Genomic DNA, 18,441 nt, shown 5'->3' on the forward strand with positions numbered 1-18,441 from the left:
GGTAAATTCATACCATTATTAAAATTTTTTACTGAATGTTATTAACATACAGTATCCTATTAGTTTCAAATGTACATGATAGTGAGTTCATATTTTTATACATTATGAAATGATCCCCATTAATCTCATAACCATCTATCACCATACAAAGTTATTACAATATTACTGACTGTATGCTCTATACAGTACATTACATTTCCATGACTTATTTATTTCATAACTGGAAGTTTTTACCTCTTAATTCCCTTCACCTATTTCACCCAGCCCCCTAACCCTTCCCTCTCTGGTAACCAATAGTTTGCTTCCTGCACCTATGAGTCTCTGTTTGCTTTGTTTTGTTTGTTTTTTTGATTCCACGTAGAACTGAAATCTTCTCTGTCTGCCTTATTTTACTTGGCATAATACCCTCTAAGTTCATCCATGTTGTTGCAAATGGTTTTATATATGTGTGTGTATATATATATATATGTGTGTGTGTATATATATATATGTGTGTGTGTATATATATATACACACACACATACACACACAAAGGTATATATACATATATGTATGTATGTGCATATATGCATGTATGTATATATTTATGTTATATATAAAAATATATATTTATATATAAATACACACATCTGACACATCTTTATCCATTCATCTATCAATGAACACTTAATTTGCTTCTATATCTTAACTATTATAAATAATGCTGTAATGAATATATGGGTGCGTCTATCTCTTCCAATTGGTATTTTGTTTTCTTTTGATAATACCTAGAAGTAGAATTGCTGGATCATATGGTATTTCCATTTTTTATTTGTATTTGTATTTTTTTAAAGATTTTATTCATCTGTCAGAGAGAGCAGTACACAAGCAGGGGTAGTGGCAGGCAGAGGCAGAACCAGGCAGAGGGAGAACCAGGCTCCCTGCTGAGCAAGGAGCCTGATGTGGGACTCAATCCCAGGACACCAAGATCATGACCTGAGCCAAAGGCAGATGCTTAGCTGACCGAGCCACCCAGGGTCCCTGAACTGTCATGTTTTTATTTTCATTTGCTTCCATGTGATTTTTGATTTATTCCTTGATTTCCTGGTTAATCCATTCATTCTTGAGTAGGATGTTCTTATTTTTAAGATTTTTTAAAAATTATGTTTACTAACCTATAATGTATTATCTGCCCCAGGGGGATAGGTCTGTGAATCGTTAGGCTTACACATTTCACAGCACTCACCATAGCACATACCTTTCCCAGTGTCCATAATCCCACCACCCTCTCCCTACCCCACCCACCCCCAGCAACCCTCAGTTTGTTTTGTGAGATTAAGAGTCTCTTATGGTTTGTCTCCCTCCCGATCCCATCCTGTTTCATTTTTTCCTACCCTACCCCCCAAACCCCCTACCCTACGTCTTAAATTCCTCATATCAGGGAGATCATATGAAGATTTTAATTATTTATTTGACAGAGAGAGAGTGAGCACAAACATGGGGGGCAGCAGGCAGAGAGAGAGGGAAAAGCAGGCTTCCCACTGAGCAGGGAGCCTGATGTTTAGCTCCATCCCAGGACTCTAGGATCATGACTTGAGCCAAAGGCAGATGCTTAACCAACTGAGCCACCCAGGCGACCCTAGTAGGGCTCTTCATGTTCTCTAACTGCATATATTTGAAGTCTTTCCAAATTTTTTCTTGTGGTTGACTTCAAGTTTCATAATATTGTGGTCTGAAAATATACATGGTATGATTTCAACCTTTTTGTACTTATTGAGGCCTGACCTGTGACCCAGTATGTAACTTATCCTGGAGAATGTTCCATGTGCACTTGAAAAGAATGTGTATTCTGCTGCTTTAGGATGAAAAGTTCTGAGTATATCTATGTCTATATAAGTATGTCGTGATCTGCCCATTGCTGTAAGGGGGTGTGTGTACAAATACCCTACTATTATTGCATTATTATAAATGCATTTCTTTATGTTTATTATTAATTGATTTATATATTTGGGCTTCCAAGTTGGAGGCATAAATATTTACAATTGTTAGATCTTCTTGATGAATAGACCCCTTAATTATGATATGATGCCCTTCTTTATCTCTCATTATAGTCTTTTTAAAAAAAATCTGGCTTGTCTGGGGGCATCTGGGTGGCTCAGTGGGATAAAGCCTCTGCCTTCAGATCAGGTCATGATCCCAGGGTCCTGGGATGAAGCCCCGCATTGGCCTCTCTGCTCGGCAGGGAGCCTGCTTCTCCCCCCGCCCCACCTACTTGTGATCTCTGTCTGTCAAATAAACAAATAAAAATCTTTTCTAAAAAATCTGGTTTGTCTAATATAAGTATGACTACCCTGGCTTTCTTTTGATGTCCATTAGCATGATAGAGCATTATCTATCCTCTATCTGCAGGTGTCTTTAGGTCTAAAGTGAGTCTCTTATAAGCAGCATATAGATGGGTATTTTTTTTTAATCCATCCTGATACCTTATGTCTTTTGATTGGGACACTTAGTCCATTTACATTCATAATAATTATAGCTAAGAATGTAGTGCCATTGTATTGCCTGTAAAGTCGCTGTTTGTGGAGATTTTCTGTGTTTCTTTCCAGACTTTGTTGATTTTGGTCTTTTTTTCTCTACTCAGAGAGTCCCCCTAAAAATTTCTTGTGGGGTTGGGTTAGTGCTCCCAGACTTCTTTAGTTTTTGTTTGTCTGGAAAACTCTTTATTGCTCCTATTCTGAATGTCAGCCTCACTGGATAAAAACTTCTTGTTGCATATTTTTTCCCATGCAGCACATTGAATATTTCTTGCCACTTTCTTCTAGCCTGCTACGTTTTTATGGACAGATCTGCTGTGAACCTGATCTGTCTTCCCTTATAGGTTAAGGACTTTTTCCCTTGCTGATTTCAGGATTCTTTCCTTGTCTGTATTTTGTAAATTTGACTCTGATATGCCTTGGCAATGGTTGGCTTTTGTTGAATTAAATGGAGTTCTCTGTGCTTCTTGGATTTTGATGTCTATGTCCTTTCTCAGATTAGGAAAGTTTTCAGCTATAATTTGTTCCAAAAACCGGCCCCTTTTTTGCTCTCTTCATCTTTTGGAACTCCTATGATATGAACGTTATTATGTTTTTGTTTTTGTTTTTTTGTTTGTTTGTTTTTTTAAAGATTTATTTATTTGACAGACAGAGATCACAAGTAGGCAGAGAGGCAGGCAGAGAGAGAGGAGGAAGCAGGCTCCCTGCTGGGCAGAGAGCCCAATGTGGAGCTTGATCCCAGGACCCTGAGACCATGACCTGAGCCGAAGGCAGAGGCCTAACCCACTGAGCCACCCAGGCACCCCTGTTTTTGTTTTTTTTTTTAAAGATTTTATTTATTTATTTGACAGAGAGAGATCACAAGTTGGCAGAGAGGCAGGCAGAGAGAGAGAGAGAGAGAGAGAGGAGGAAGCAGGCTCCCAGCCTAGCAGAGAGCCCTATGCAGGACTTGCTCCCAGGACCCTGAGATCATGACCTGAGCTGAAGGCAGAGGCTTAACCCACTGAGCCACCCAGGCGCCCCATGTTATTATGTTTTAATAAGTTGCTGAGTTCCCTAAGACTACCTTCGTGGCCCATTACCTTTCTTTCCCTCTGCTTTCTAGCTGTATTATTTTCCATAATTTTGTCTTCTGTATCACTGATTTGTCATTCTGCTTCATCCAGCCTCATTTTTATGGCCTCAGTTTGGGACTACATCACAGTTTATAGCATTTTTATTTTTGACCTCACTAGATTTTAGTTCTTTGATCTCCGCAGTAGCAGATTCTCCAATGTCTTCTATGCTTTTCTCAAGCCCAGCTAGAATCCTTATAATTGTTTTTTTTAATTCTAGTTCAGACATCTTACTTATATCTATATCGATTAAATCCCTGGCCATGAGTTCTACTTCCTGTTCTTTCTTTTGGGGTGAATTTCTCCATGTCATTATTTTGTCCAGAAAAGAAAAGAAGAAAGAAAGAAAGAAAAAGGAAAACAAAACAAAAAAACTAGCTCATGAGTGTGTACTGACCTGCTTATTCAAAGAACCTATATCCCAAAATTATTTAAAAGAAAGAAAGAAAAAGAAAAAGAAAAAACCTGAAAATAAACAAAAAATATATATACATACAAAGTATTATACATATATATATATATATATTATATATATTATATATAGGGGCACCTAAATGGCTTAATTGGTTAAACATCTGCCTTTGGCTCAGGTCAAGATCCAAAGGTCCTGGGATTGAGCCCTGTTCAGCAGGGAGCCTGCTTCTCCCTGTCCCTCTGCTGCTCTCCCTGCTTGTGTTCTCTCTCTCTCTCTGTCAAATAAATAAATAAAATCTTTTTTTTAAAGTACGTATATAAAACTAAAATTTTTTAAAAAAATTATAAAAATTTTTAAAAGGAATTGACAAAAATGAGAAAATATATGAAAAACATAATAATAATAAAGAAAGAATAAAACTAAAAAGGAAGCTAGATCCTATTTCGCCTAAACCTGAAGCGTTGCAGCACTCTATGATTAGTAGACTTGGTATAAGCAAGGTGTTTCTGCTCATTTTCTAGGGGAGAGGCCTGCTGTGCTGATTCTCAGGCTGACTTGTTTCAGTGGAAATACACCTCCAGGGTTGGGGGGTGGGGGGTGGGGCTTGGTGTAAGCGACTGTGGCCTCCACTAGGTGACGATGTTTGGCTCCCTGAAGGCTTTCAGTGCTGATGGGCAGGATGAATATGGAAGTGAACACACTCTCTAGCCTGGCAGTTGGAAGCTCATGGCCCCCACTCTTCAGTGACCCCCACAGAAGAGCCATCAATCACCCCACTTGTGTCCCCAGTTTTCATCTGAACCCTGTGTTCACCCAGCCTGTGTTCAAGCTTTTTTAATCTCAGGCATACTTCAAAACTCCAAATTTTAGAGACACCTGCAGCACAAACCCATGCTGTTCTGTGGGAGGGTCCGGCCACACTTCTGTGATTTGCTGGCCAGCCACAGGAAAGTAGTTGCATGACTGCACAGCAGTTGTCAGTTTAGGGCAAAATAGAACAGAACTCTGGCATGAAGACCCACTGCTTTCAGCCGGCTTCCCCACTACTACGCCTGGAAACAGCACACTAGGATGGCACCACCCACTCCTCTTGCCACCCAGGCAATCCTCAGACCATGCTGTGACTCCGGGGATTCTACCCTGCTTTGCCACCTGAGCACCTTTAAGCCAAGCAAACCCCGATGACAGTGGATTTCTAAAAGTTCAGATTTTGTGCTCCACTGTTTATGATACTTTGCAGTAACCTCCATAAGCAAGCTCTCTCCCTACTGCCACACCCACAGCTCTATCTCCTCCAAGTCAACCCTTCATACCTCCTACCTTCCAAAAGGTTTCACTTTTCTAACTTGTAGACTTGTAGTTTTTATTCTCTTAGACCTCCAGTTGATATCTTGGCTGTTCAGAATGATTTGATAACTATCTAGCTGGGTTTGAGGGATGAGATGAGCTTAGGGTCCACTCTACACCTCTGTCATCTTAACTCCTCCTCAGACAAAGACTCTAAACCAAAATACTCTCGAAGAGCTAAAGGAAAGCATGTACTAAGAACTGAAAAAAAATCAGACAAACAGTGTATGAACAAATGTAGTATATCAGTAAAGAGACAGATTATAAAAAGGAACCATATAGAAATTGTGGCGATAAATAGTACAATAACTGAAATGAAATTTTCACTAGGGTAGTTCAACATCACATTTGAGTAGAAGGAAGAATCTGTGAACTTGAATATAGGACAATTGAAATTCTGCAATCTCCCACAGGAAAAAGAATGGAGAAAAATGAATAGAGTCTACTGGACCTGTGAGACACCATAAGTGGATAAAATGCATTATCGGAGCCACAGAAGGAGAAAAAAGAAAGGGACAGAAAGAATATTTGAAGAAACAAGAGCCAAAAACTTCCAAATGTGGTGAAAGTCATGAATCTACAAATTCAAAAAACTCAACAAAATCCAAGTAGACTTTAAGAGACTCTAGTGTATAATGAGATACATTATAATCAAACCACTGAAACCAAAGACAAAGAGATAATCTTGAAAGCAACAAGGGAGAAGCAACTCATCCCATACAAGAGCTCATCAATAAGATATGCAGTCAATTTCTCATCAGAAACCATGGAGGCTAGAAGGCAGGGGAATAATATATTTGAAGTACTGAAAGAAAAATGAGTATGTCTACCAAGAATTCTGTATCTAGTAAAACTTCAGAAATGTAGGCGAAATTAAGTCATTCCAGAAAAACAAAAGCTGTGGGAGCTCATTTCCACTAGACCTACCCTACAAAAATTGCTAAAGGAAATCTTTCAGGTTAAGATGAAAGGACACCAAACAGAAACTATATGAAGAAATGAAGATCTCTAATATAGGTAAATAAATAGAAAAATGTAAAAGCGAATATCATTTTTTTTAAGATTTTATTTATTTATTTATTTGACAGAGAGAGAGAGAGATCACAAGTAGGCAGAGAGTGAGGGGGAAGCAGGCTCCCTGCTGAGCAGAGAGCCCGATGTGGGGCTCAATCCCAGGATCCTGGGATCATGACCTAAGCCGAAGGCAGAGGCTTAACCCACTGAGCCACCCAGGTGCCCCTAAATAAATAAAATCTTAAAAAAAAAAAAAAAAAGACTGTTTGGAACTAGCATAAGGATCGACACATGGGATAGAACTGAGAATCCAGAAATAAACTTATACATCTATGGCCAGCTGATTTTGGCAAAGGTGTCAAGTCCATTCAATTAAAGAAAGAATAATCTCTTCAACAAATCCGGGACAACTGGATATCCACAGGCAAAAAAATGAGTTGGAATCCTACCTCACACCATCTACAGAAATTAACTCAAGTGGATCACTGATCTAAGGATGACAAATAGAACCATAAACCTTTGAGAAGAAAACATAAAATTAAATCCTTATTACCTTCGACTTGGAATGGATTCATAGGTATGACACCAAAAGCAGAAGCAACAACAAAATAAATTGAACTTTATCAACACTAAAAACTTCTATATATCAAAGGTCATTAACAGGAAAGTGAAAGTATAACCTACAGAATGGGAGAAAATATTTGTAAATCATGTATCTGATAAGGGTTTAATATCCAGAATATATAGGTAATTCTTACAACTCAGTAGTAAAAAGACAAATAACCTCGTTTAAAACGTGGGCAAAGGATTTGAATAGATACTCCTGGAAAGAAGATACGCAAATAGCCACTAAACTCACAAAAAGATGCTCAACATCATTAGTCACTGGGAAAATGCAAATTAAAACTACAGTGAAATACTACTTCACTCCTACTAGAATGGCTATAATAATTTTTTAAAAAGTGAGAACGTGGAGAAACCAGAACCCTCGTATATTGCTGCTACATTCCTACGTATAGGAAAGTAAAATGGTGCATTTGTTGTGGGTAAGTTTGGCATTTGCTCAAAAAGCTAAACATAGAATTACCAGACAACCCAGCAGCTCCCTTCCTAGGTATATACCCAACAGAACTGAAACAAGGATTCAAACATACTTGTATAGCAATGTTCACTGCAACATTATCACAGTAGCCCCAAAGCGGAAAATAACCCAAATGTTATGGATAAACAACACGTGGTAATATATGGATGATGAAATCCTATTCAGCCATAAAAAGTAACAGAATTTTGATATATGTCCCAACATGGATGAACTTTGAAAACATCATTCCAAGTGAAAGAATGCAGACGCAGAAAACCATATAGTATACGGACCCACTTATATCAAATGTTCAGACTGGGCAAATCTGTAATAACAGAAGCAGATTAGTGGTTACCTAAGACTGATGAGGGGAGGGAGAGAGATGGGGGGCGATAGCTCAATGGTATGTGTTTCTTTTTGGGGTGACAAAAATGTCCTAAGATGGTTGTGATGTTTGCGTCACCACCCAGCAAATGGACTGAAACCATTGATTTATACACTTTAAATAAGTGAATTATATGTTATGTTAGTTAAATCTCATTAAAGCATTTTACTGGGCAAGCAATTTAGATAGACATGCCTCCAAAGAAGATAGATGGATGGCCAACAAGCACCGTAAAAAATGCTCAACGTCATTAACGTCATTGGAGAAAGTCAAACTGGAACCAAGTTGAGATTTCGATTCACGTTGTAGGATGTCTGCAATAAAAAGAGATAGTGGGTGTTGATGAGTGGGTGGAGAAATCAGAGCCCTCATCCTGGTGAGATAGTAAAAGGGTGCAATTGCTTTGGAAGCTCGTTTCTCAAAAGGTTAAACATACAATTACCATGTAACCCAGCATGTCCTTGCTTAAGTGTAAACCCAAGAGAAATGAAAACATGTCCACACAAAAATTAATAGACATTGGTTCATAGCAGTGTTATTTATAGCAACCTAAATGTCCATCAACTTATGAATGGATAGGGGCACCTGGGTGGCTCAGTGGGTTAAGCCTCTGCCTTCGGCTCAGGTCATGGTCTCAGGGTCCTGGGATCAAGCCCTGCATCGAGCCCCACCCACATCAAGCCCCACATCAAGCCCCTCATCAGGTTCTCTGCTTAGGAGGGAGCCTGCTTCCCCCTCTCTCTCTGCCTGCCTCTCTGCCTACTTGTGATCTCTGTCTGTCAAATAAATAGATAAAATCTTAAAAAAAAAAAAAAAACCAAAACCAAAAACAGAAACAAAGCTTGTAAATACAAAAAGTTCAGGATAAAATGTTTTTCAATCAGTATATAAAGTCACGAAATGAATCATAAAACATCTCTGAACTTCTTATTCTTACTGCTTAAAGCTAACTCTCTAAAAGTTATTTTTCTGGGGGCGCTTGGGTGGCTCAGTGGGTTAAAGCCTCTGCCTTCAGCTCAGGTCCTGGGATTGAGCCCCATGTCGGGCTCGCTGCTTGGTGGGGAGCCTGCTTCCTCCCTTCTCTCTCTCTGCCTGCCTTTCTGCCTACTTGTGATCTGTCTGTCAAAAAAATAAATAAAATCTTAAAAAAATTTTTTTAAAGTTCTTTTTCTGTGTGTATTTGTCTATATATTTTATATGTATTTACAAGCATATAAAATGTTCCTTTACATGAATAAAATCATACTTTATGCACCTTTGTTTTTTAACATATATTTTATATGCTAATAACCTATAGTTCCACCCCATTCTTGGATCAGCTCCATTGTATTCTGTGGTAAATGAAGAACTGGTTTTAACAGGGTTGTTCAGACTCCTCTCAATTAATTTGTGCTGCAGATGCTACAGTGAACATTCTTATTGATGTATCTATAATCCATATCCATATCTATATAGCTATATGCCAGTATCTATTCAGAGGATGATTTCCTAGCAGAGAGATTGCCTGGTAAATACTATTCTAAAAAAATCGTTTACAAGTGTTCTGGGACGAGGACCTGGAGACCGTTCATGCAGAGCAGTATGCATATTTTACCACTAGGTGGCAGGAGAGGTCTATTAATCTCTGAGAGGAGCACGCAGTGTGCATTTCAAAAACTTGGTAAAACAACCTAGAGACAGAATAGTATCTCCTAGATGATAATGAATAATGAAGGAATCATGACATCGACTCAAGTTATACCAGTGCAAGTTTCATGAATGATAACAGCAGGACATTTAGAATCTTTCTAATCACCACTTTACTTGATAATGATGAAATATTTTTCCTTTTTTGTTTTTCTTTTTTAAAGTAGACTCCATGCCCAAAGTGGGGCTTTAGTGACTCCTGGGTGACTCAGTCGTTAAGCATCTGCCTTCAGTTTGGGTCATGATCCCTGGGTCCTCAGATCGAGTCCCGCATCGGGCTCCTTGCTAGGCAGGAAGCCTGCTTCTCCCTCTCCCACTTGCCCTGCTTATGTTCCTTCTCTCGCTGTGTCTCTCTCTGTATAAATACATAAAATCTTAAAACAAACAAACAAACACACAACAACAACAACAAAAAAACAAAGTGGAGCTTGAACTCACGACTCTGATATCAAGAGTCACACATTCCACGGACTGATTCGGCCAGTTGCCCCAATAATGATCAAATATTTTTCCAAAAGTGTTGGCCACTATAGTATATGCAAATCTAAAGTTCCGAAGTAAGTCTCTCCGATTTATAGCTTAAATCGCGTTCCTTTTTCCTGCTCCTGGGCCCTTTATCCCACACAGCTTCCACAGTTTTTCACTAGAAACAGAAGATACCATTTCCTTCCCAGCGTGCACACCCCCTTCCCATTAAGATTTTTCCCAGTCATGTCTTCTTGTGAGAAAACTGATGACTGTTTTGCACACCGCCCCCTTAGTCATAAGCCATCTTTTGCAATGCCAGCAGGCTTAATGGGAAGGGGGTTTGCACGCTGGGAAGGAGAAGGTATCTTCTGTTTCTAGTGAAAAACTGTGGAAGCTGTGTGGGATAAAGGGTCCAGGAGCAGGAAAAAGGAACGCAATTTAAGCTATAAATCGGAGGACTTACTTCGGAAACTGTATGTGGGGTTTGAGAAGAGGAATTAATTATATAATAGAAGCATATACCATAGAAATTTAAAGGTCATGGAGATATACTCTGTGTTAGGAATGTGCTAGAATATCTTGACTGTGTTGAGGTTCGGGATAGTTCTCAATTTAGTTAGAGAACATGACTTTGGATCCTAGTAATATTCTATACGTAGGATCTTAGAAGATCTAGAGTCATGGCCCTCTGCCATCTTGCTCTGACAACATAGCAGTGTGACATCTCTGTAAAGCCAGTCTTTACTGTCACTGTATTTGTGTCAATTAAACATCGGAGCCTAACGAGCAGTGGGTGATGTATGGAACTGCTAAACCACTCACCGTATCTACTCCTGAAACTAATATAACTCTGTATGTTAACTAAAGGTACAAACTTACAAAAAAATCACAGCCTAGGTTTTGTTATTATCCTGGGACCAGGAAGCCATATCCATGGCAAACGGGAGAGAAACAGCTCCAAAAGTTCTTCAAAACTTCCTAGCTACTGGGAGACTGATTTTCTTTCCACATTAAAAACTGTTCTGCCACAGGAGTTTTCAAACTTAATTATTTTTAGCATTAGACTCTTGTAAAAATGAAATTTTGACACAAGATCTCAATATATAGAATCCAAACCGATGAAATGGAAGGTAGGACTCACAGTTGAAAACCTCTCAGAAAGGGGCCCGGAGGGCTTCTGGGAACACTGGACTGCGTGGCTCCCCCAGTACTTCCTGCAGGTGGAGTTCCCCGCCGCCCCCCCCCCCCCCCCCCCGGCCTTGTGGCCAGGCCACTCCCAGGTTCATGACTGCCTCTGAGTCGCCCTGACTCAATGAACAAGCAATTATCCAGTGCTTACTGTTTGCCAGGTCCTGGGATGTTTCCTGGATACACAGAAATGAGTAAGGCTGCGTCCTCATCCTTGAAGAGCTCACAGTCACGTGGAGGACTCCTTTCCACACTTCGGGGAGCCTTATATCTGCCTGGGCTGCTCATCAAAAAATGCCTATTTCTAGGTCCCCCCCCCCCCCCAGAAATGTCAATTGAAAAGGTAAGAGGTGGAGCCCGGAAATCTTCCAGCTTAATAAGCATCCATCCAGTGGGAGAGGCAGAAACACAAACAAGAAGAGTCATCGTGGAACAGCGAGCTGAGAGTGATGGCGGAGGCGTGCAGGGGCAGCCACGGGAGGGCCTGGGAGTGCCTGGGAGTGCAGAGCGCCCCGGGGGGAGAGGAGATCAAACATAGCTTTGGAGGGGGTGCAACATAGACTGCCGACAGGAGAGTGACGAGAGTGACATTCTGAGGGGCTGGCTGAGCAGCTGTGAGACCAGCCAGGGGGCTAGTAGAATATTCCAGAAGAGAGGTGGTGAAGGGCTGGGCTGGGTCCGAGGTGGCAGGTGGTAATCCAACACCAGCAACTGGAACAGCAGATACTTGTTACCGCCCAGCAGTCACTGTGCTAAAGGACTTGCCCTATAGTTTCATTTAATTCTCACAAATCCTACAGTGTAGCTACTGCTAGTATCCCTATTTCATAGATCACGACATGGACATTTGGAAAAGTCCTACAATTCGCCAGAACAGGCACCTAGGTTTCTTCCTCTGCAAACCTATGCCTTCAACTACAATTATTAAATGACATTGGCTCTTAAAGCATATAGAATAATGAATGGATCAACACAATCTGTAAGAGGTAAGTTCTAAAGGACCTGATGATTGGTTGGAGGTAGGGGGTAAGGGATGATTCTAGCTTGGGGCACCCAGGTGATACCATGACCCTGGACAGTGAATTCTGGAAAGGAATTTGCTTACGGTTGGAAGATGCTTGGGCTATGATGAGTTTGAGCTACGGACCTAGGGAATATCTCCTGGGTAACTGGATAGATGGGCGTGAGGCTTGGGATTGAAATGAGATCGAGATACAGGCTTGGGAGTGAGTAGAAACCATGAAACTCAGTGAGTACACTCAGGGAGAAAGTGTAGGGTGAGAAGAATAGAAGAACCCAGAGGGGGAAGAGGAATCGGCAAAAAAGACCGAAAAGGTTTGACATAGCAATGAGATGTCACTGGAGTCAAGGTAGCAGAGTTTCAAGGAGACACGGCTCAGTAGTTCAAGTGCACTAGGCAGGTCTAGGATGGGGGGCTGACCAATGGCCAGTGCATTGGAAAATGTGATGGCTTCTGGTGACCCTAAGGAGAAGAACCTGTCACAACATGTGGATTATAATGAGCACTAACAAAGCAGGAAGAGCAAACGTTAATCTTGAGGACTGAGAGGAGAAGTGGGAAGAACAATTTTCTGCTACTTACAGGGGAGTGTAGCAGCTGGAGGATAAGTTTCAAGGGCTTTACACATGCACCGTGGGCATTTACCACCATCAACTTCTAGGGTGGCACGTGTCCTTTATCCTTTCCCTTGTTGCTTCAGTAAACACACAAGTGACCTTGGCTTCCAAGCCAAAAAAAAAGGTGGAAGAGACATTTCAACCAGAGATAAAGGTGAGGGGTGACGTTTGCCCGTAAATCCCCCATTCCTTGGGAATCTCTCCTGCATTCCCACGGCTGCCGTGAGAGCAAGCAATCCGTTTGCGTTGCTGTGGGAGGTCAGTCAACAGCGGAATCTGTCATCCCATCTTTGCCTGATGATTACTGGGGAAACAACCGGTGCTGAACCCACTAACACATGCCAAGTCGCTCTTTTCACTGGCACCTTTCCAGTTCTACAGAACTCATATAACTAAAACAACAACAAGGAGCTGTTGGGTGGCCCTGGATCAGACTCATGTGTCACCTGGCCATGATCACACCCGCCACACCTGCTGGCATCTGTCCTGGCTGCTTCGTAGAGCGCCGGGCTCCTCCTGCTAAGTGTCCAGGAACTGCCTCGGGGCGTCGTGGGTCTGCCCAGCAGCCTCCTAAGCTACCCTCCATCTCTGCTCGAATATTCCTATGGAACAAAAACATTGTTTCATTCCACATTTATTTATTTATTTATTTAAAGTTTCTATTTATTTGAGAGAGAGAGAGAGCGCGAGCACGCACAAGCTGGGTGAGGTGGGGGAGGGGCAGAAGGAGAGAGAGAAGGAGACTCCCCACTAACCAGGGAGCTCCACACAGTGCTTGGATCCCAGGACCCTAAGATCATGACCTGAGCTGAAGGCGGATGCTTAACCGACTGGGCCACCCAGGTGCCCCTCATTTCACATTTTATTAAAAATAACAAATCTTTGCCTATTTAAGAGGAGGGCGATTAGGAATTGCTCCTCTGTTTTCTGCAAACCCCAAGCAAGGAAAAAATCAACCTAACTAGTTTGTTTGGGATGAGCAGGGGTACAGGTAAGTAAAAGAGCTCGGGTCCTGGGCTCCTCTAAGGACCCACAGACAGGTGCAGAGTCAAGGGGGGAGATTTGGAGGGTTTGGGGGGAGGCCGCGGGTGGTTCCAGTTTAAAGTTGACCATATGTATAACCCAGGGGGGATGTGGAGTGAAGTGTCCCGTGTGGGAGGGAAGGGAATGTGCGTGGGTAAGGACTGGAGGCTGCTGTGTTCAGAAGGTGGTGTATCAGTTGGGGGCTTCAGGCTAAAATGTGAATTCAAATGACACGAAACAATAGAACATTTATGGTGGCATGCTTGTGAGTTCCTAGGTAAGGGCATTTCAGGCTGGCTGAGAAAGGGTTCACAACTGCCTTTTTCCTACCAATTTCCATTCTCGGGGCTGATTTCATCCTCCTGCTCGAAGCAATGGGGTCCCACGAGTTCCAGGAGTTAAGCAATGGAAGTGCCGGTTTCTGATGACTTGCTCTTTGGAGCAAGGAACCTTCTCCCACAACATAGCAGGGGGCTCCCTCATGCTCCGTGGCCAGCATTGGGTCACAGGTAGGCTCCTGAGCCAACTCTCAGACCCTCAGACCCTCAGATCTCGGTCCAGCCCTGAAGCAGGTGGCGGGGGGTTCTGCCTCCACTGAACACTTGCAGATGTGAGACACGTGCCCCCTAACCCGTCCTTGTTCTGTTAGGGAGGCAGAGTCCCTCACGGGTAGGTATTGGAGCTTGGGATGTTTAAGGTGGAATTCAAAACACAAGCAAGATCCAGGCAGCAGGCCGGATGGGGAGTGGGTGGCTGAAATCTAGCAGGGATGGAGGTGTCTAAAGTTAAGGAGGTCAAGGAATCGGAAGCCTGGACGTCTGCATGGATCACACACACTGATGTTGACAGTGCCAAGAATGAAGGCAATAGTGGTGCTCCGCTGGCTCGGTCGGTAGAGCAGGTGATTTTTGATCTCAGGGTTGTGGGTTTGAGCCCCATGTTGGGCATGGAGCCTACTTAAAAAAATAATAAAATTTGGGGGAAAAAGAATTAAGGTGATAGATGGTGAGGGTGGGGCAGTGGGGGTGGAGAGAGTGACCCCCGCAAGTCAAATTGCCAGCTTTTCAATAAATGACAGGGATGAGGGACAAGAGGGAAGGAGGGTGGCCATCCTTCCTTTCCTTCTCCACTAAACCCGAGTGCATATAAGGTCTTTAAGGGTTTTCAAGTCTGATCCCCACTGAGCTGGCCCAAGCACTCTGTTGGGGCAGAAGCTTCTAGACTGACCACGTGATAGTCCAGTGAAATAAAAGCCCGTGGGTGGGTTCCAGGTGTTGGTCCTTCTCAGAGCTTCTCAGATTCCTCCAACACACAGCCATGGTTGGGACTCTGCTCTACCTCTCACACTGTGGTCCCTTATCATCTCAAAGGGCAGTTGGAGCTCCTAATCACTCGTGGAATGAATGTATTAAGCCCCTATGCTCCAGGCATGGAAGTAGAAAAAGGAAAAGCATGTGGTTGCCTCTCCCCCAGATGCCCACCGGGGGATATGAGTACACACACTGCTACGGTAGAGACTCGTGGGTGCCTCCTGGTCGGCAGGCTCCCCAGCGTCAGGGCGACTCTGCATGCAGACTTGGGACAGGCGAGGCTCTTGGGGGATGACGCAATGTAGTATCTTCATCTCCATTTCATTGAAACCACGCCCCCACCATAGCCAGCCAAGTGTACTTCATAGATCTTGTTTATATTTTGAACTGTTTTGCCTCAGTAATCTCAAACTTTAAAATATGTCAGAACTTCAAAATAAAATCTCAGCATCTTGGAATGAAATATAAGAGAAATGCAGCCTTCGTGATAAGGCTCCTTGTCTACCTTTCTAACTTCAACCCTTGTCACTTTCGCCAGGGACCTTGCAATCCAGCCTTATAGGCAATTTGCAGCCTCCTAAGAGCGTGGTACCCCCTCAGGCTTCTGGATTTTTGCATCTATTTCTCTTTTCATCTGGAAGATGCTTCCAGGACAAGCATGGAGGAGCACATTCTGGCTGGAAGAAATAGTATGAGTGAAGGTCTAGTGATGACAAGGAAGCACTTTGCCCAATCCTGCTGGCAGATTGGGCAAGGAGGATCTGAGGCTGTTGGTCTCTGTTGGCGTCAGAATCCCTGGGAGAACTTGCTAAACGGCAAATGCCTGTCCCCATTGGCCCCCGGCTATGGTATGGCGGGGCTGAGGGTGGGGCCCGGGGTCTCCATCTCTAAGAGGTTCCCAGGTCCTGTAGCTGCTGCTCACAGAGGGAAGGAAAGTGTAGTCCTTGACCAAAAACGGAGGTATCAGGATAGGGCTTCAAGCAGGGATGTGACTTTCATTGGTTGCTCAACAATTATTGATTCATTGTGTACCTACTATGTTTCTGATTCTGGAAATACCAAGAATAAGGATAACTTAATATCTGATCTCAAAAGGTGTTTTGGCCCGGTGGGAGAGGCAGTAAACCACACGGGATCATTATACGTGATGGTGAGTCTCAGAGGGAGGTGTGCGTAGGCTGTGATGTAATCAGAAGAAGGGAGCTGCACAAACCGGATATCACCTGAGCTGGGCGTGACCGCCTGAGAACCCACAGCTGTGTGTCCCCCGGCGACCTGAGGGCTGGGCCAGGGCAGGTGGCTGTGAGGCTGTGCAGCGCTGTCCCGGAAGGAAGGTGGTCCTGTTTCTTCCTTCTTCTCAGTTACCCGGCTTCATCACTACACAGCAGCTCTCTGTACCAACGTTTCACCTGGTTAGGGTTTTAACTTTCTCACACAGTGAGATGCAAACTCAGCAGTTCATCCCTCTCAGACCTGGAACAACCTGCAGGAGCTGTCTTCCTTACAGTGTGTTCTAATTCATCTGGCCCCATTCCTTAAGCCTCACGGTCCGCATGCATTTGCAGAAAATGCTGATTGTAAATGATGACGCTTTTTAAAAACCAAAATAACAGCACCTAGATTCCTAGTGCTGAGCACATAGGAAGTATTCCACAATGGGTCTGATCATAATTGTAATTATGTAGCACAGGTGTGAGTGGGAATCGTGCAACCCCCCACTGTCCAGTCTTATATGGCTCCCTGAGGTCTGTTAGCAGCTCAGCCCTCCATGAACCCGCAGAGGAAAACCTGCCCCCGGCCCCCTGCTTCAGCAGTTCCACCATGGGCCTCATCAGCTGGGCGGCCCATCTATCAAACAGACAGCATTGCTCTGTGGGCTCTCTACCTAACTGCCCCTAGAAAGGACAGAACCTGCTCCTCTTTTCAGGATGCCAAGGTAAGGCCTGGCAATGGCCCGTGCTGGTTTTTAGCTCCATCCCTTAGTGTGTGAACACCAAGAGAGCTTTTCTACTGCCTGGAACCTCAGTTTACTCATCTATAAAGCAGGCACAGTGGTATCAACTTTGGAAGATTACTGTAAGGTTAAAGACATATAGATGGTAAAGGTCCATGTGAGTAGATGATAGCCTACCTACGTCTTCTGACTGGTTCCATGAGCTCTTTCCACTTCACTGGCTTATGGCACAAACGTGTCCCAGATGCCCAGTCAGTGCCAAGTGTTGTGCTAAGTGCTGGGATTCCGTAGCAGGCCAGATGAGGTCCCCTGCCCTCACACCCCATCACATTTGGGGCAGGTTTCTCTTCTTCACAAAACAAGCACCTGCTTCTTTGCACCTGGACTTTGGTTGTGGTAGTGCAGAGTAAATACAAATCTAAAAAGGAAAAAATTGATTTTTCCATGGTGTAAAAGGAAAAGAGCCTCTCCTTTCCTTTCTTAAAGATCATTTACTCTAGAAAACTTGTAAATTCTTTGTCCTTTTGGAGATGAGTGTAAATATTTTTTAAAAAGCTAAATAGAAAAAAAAAAAAGGAAAAAAAAAAAGTTAAATAGGCCTTTTGCCAGTTCTAAACCAGAAACGTTCTTTCTCAAGGTCCTGGGAGCCATCTCTCTGAAATGTTAACTTTATTTCCAGGAGAACTTGACTTCAAACCCACCTTCTATGGTACCACATGAGAATTCTATTGCAGCTTTGGATAAAGACAATTAGCAAACAAAACAGTCACTCTAATTACCAGGTAAATTTAGGGTGAACTCTGAGTGAAAAAATGTCTGTCCAGTCCTCTAACTTGAGACCATGATGTAGGTGTCGCACCTTCCTTGTCCACATAAAAGCGCGAGATTTCTTGCTGTCTCTGCAATATCTTTAGGGGACCGCCCTCAACTGTTTTCTTCCTCTTCTCTTCCCTTGGGGAGTTTTTGGGGGGTCTGGCAGATTTTGTTTTTCTTTATACTTAACCAACAGTAAAAACCAGGCTGGCTGGAGAGCGCTTTGTTACAATTTGGACAACCTGAACGATGAGCATTAGCGCCTCACCTTCCATCCCTGCATTTTCAGCCGGTGCTGTCCCCGCATCTCCCTGCCGTAGCGCAGATCCCCCATCCGCGGCCACAGCCGAGTCCCGCATCCCTATTTTTAGCTGCCACAACCCTCGTGGCCAAGTGACAGGCAAGCGGGGCGGTGCCCGAGAGCGCCCGGCCCCGCCCAGCCCCACCGCGCCCCGCCCCTGCCGCGCGCGCCCCGCCCCCGTCCCGCCCCC

The sequence above is a fragment of the Mustela erminea genome, chromosome 13 (genome assembly GCF_009829155.1).
Source record: "Mustela erminea isolate mMusErm1 chromosome 13, mMusErm1.Pri, whole genome shotgun sequence".
Lineage (NCBI taxonomy): Eukaryota > Metazoa > Chordata > Mammalia > Carnivora > Mustelidae > Mustela > Mustela erminea.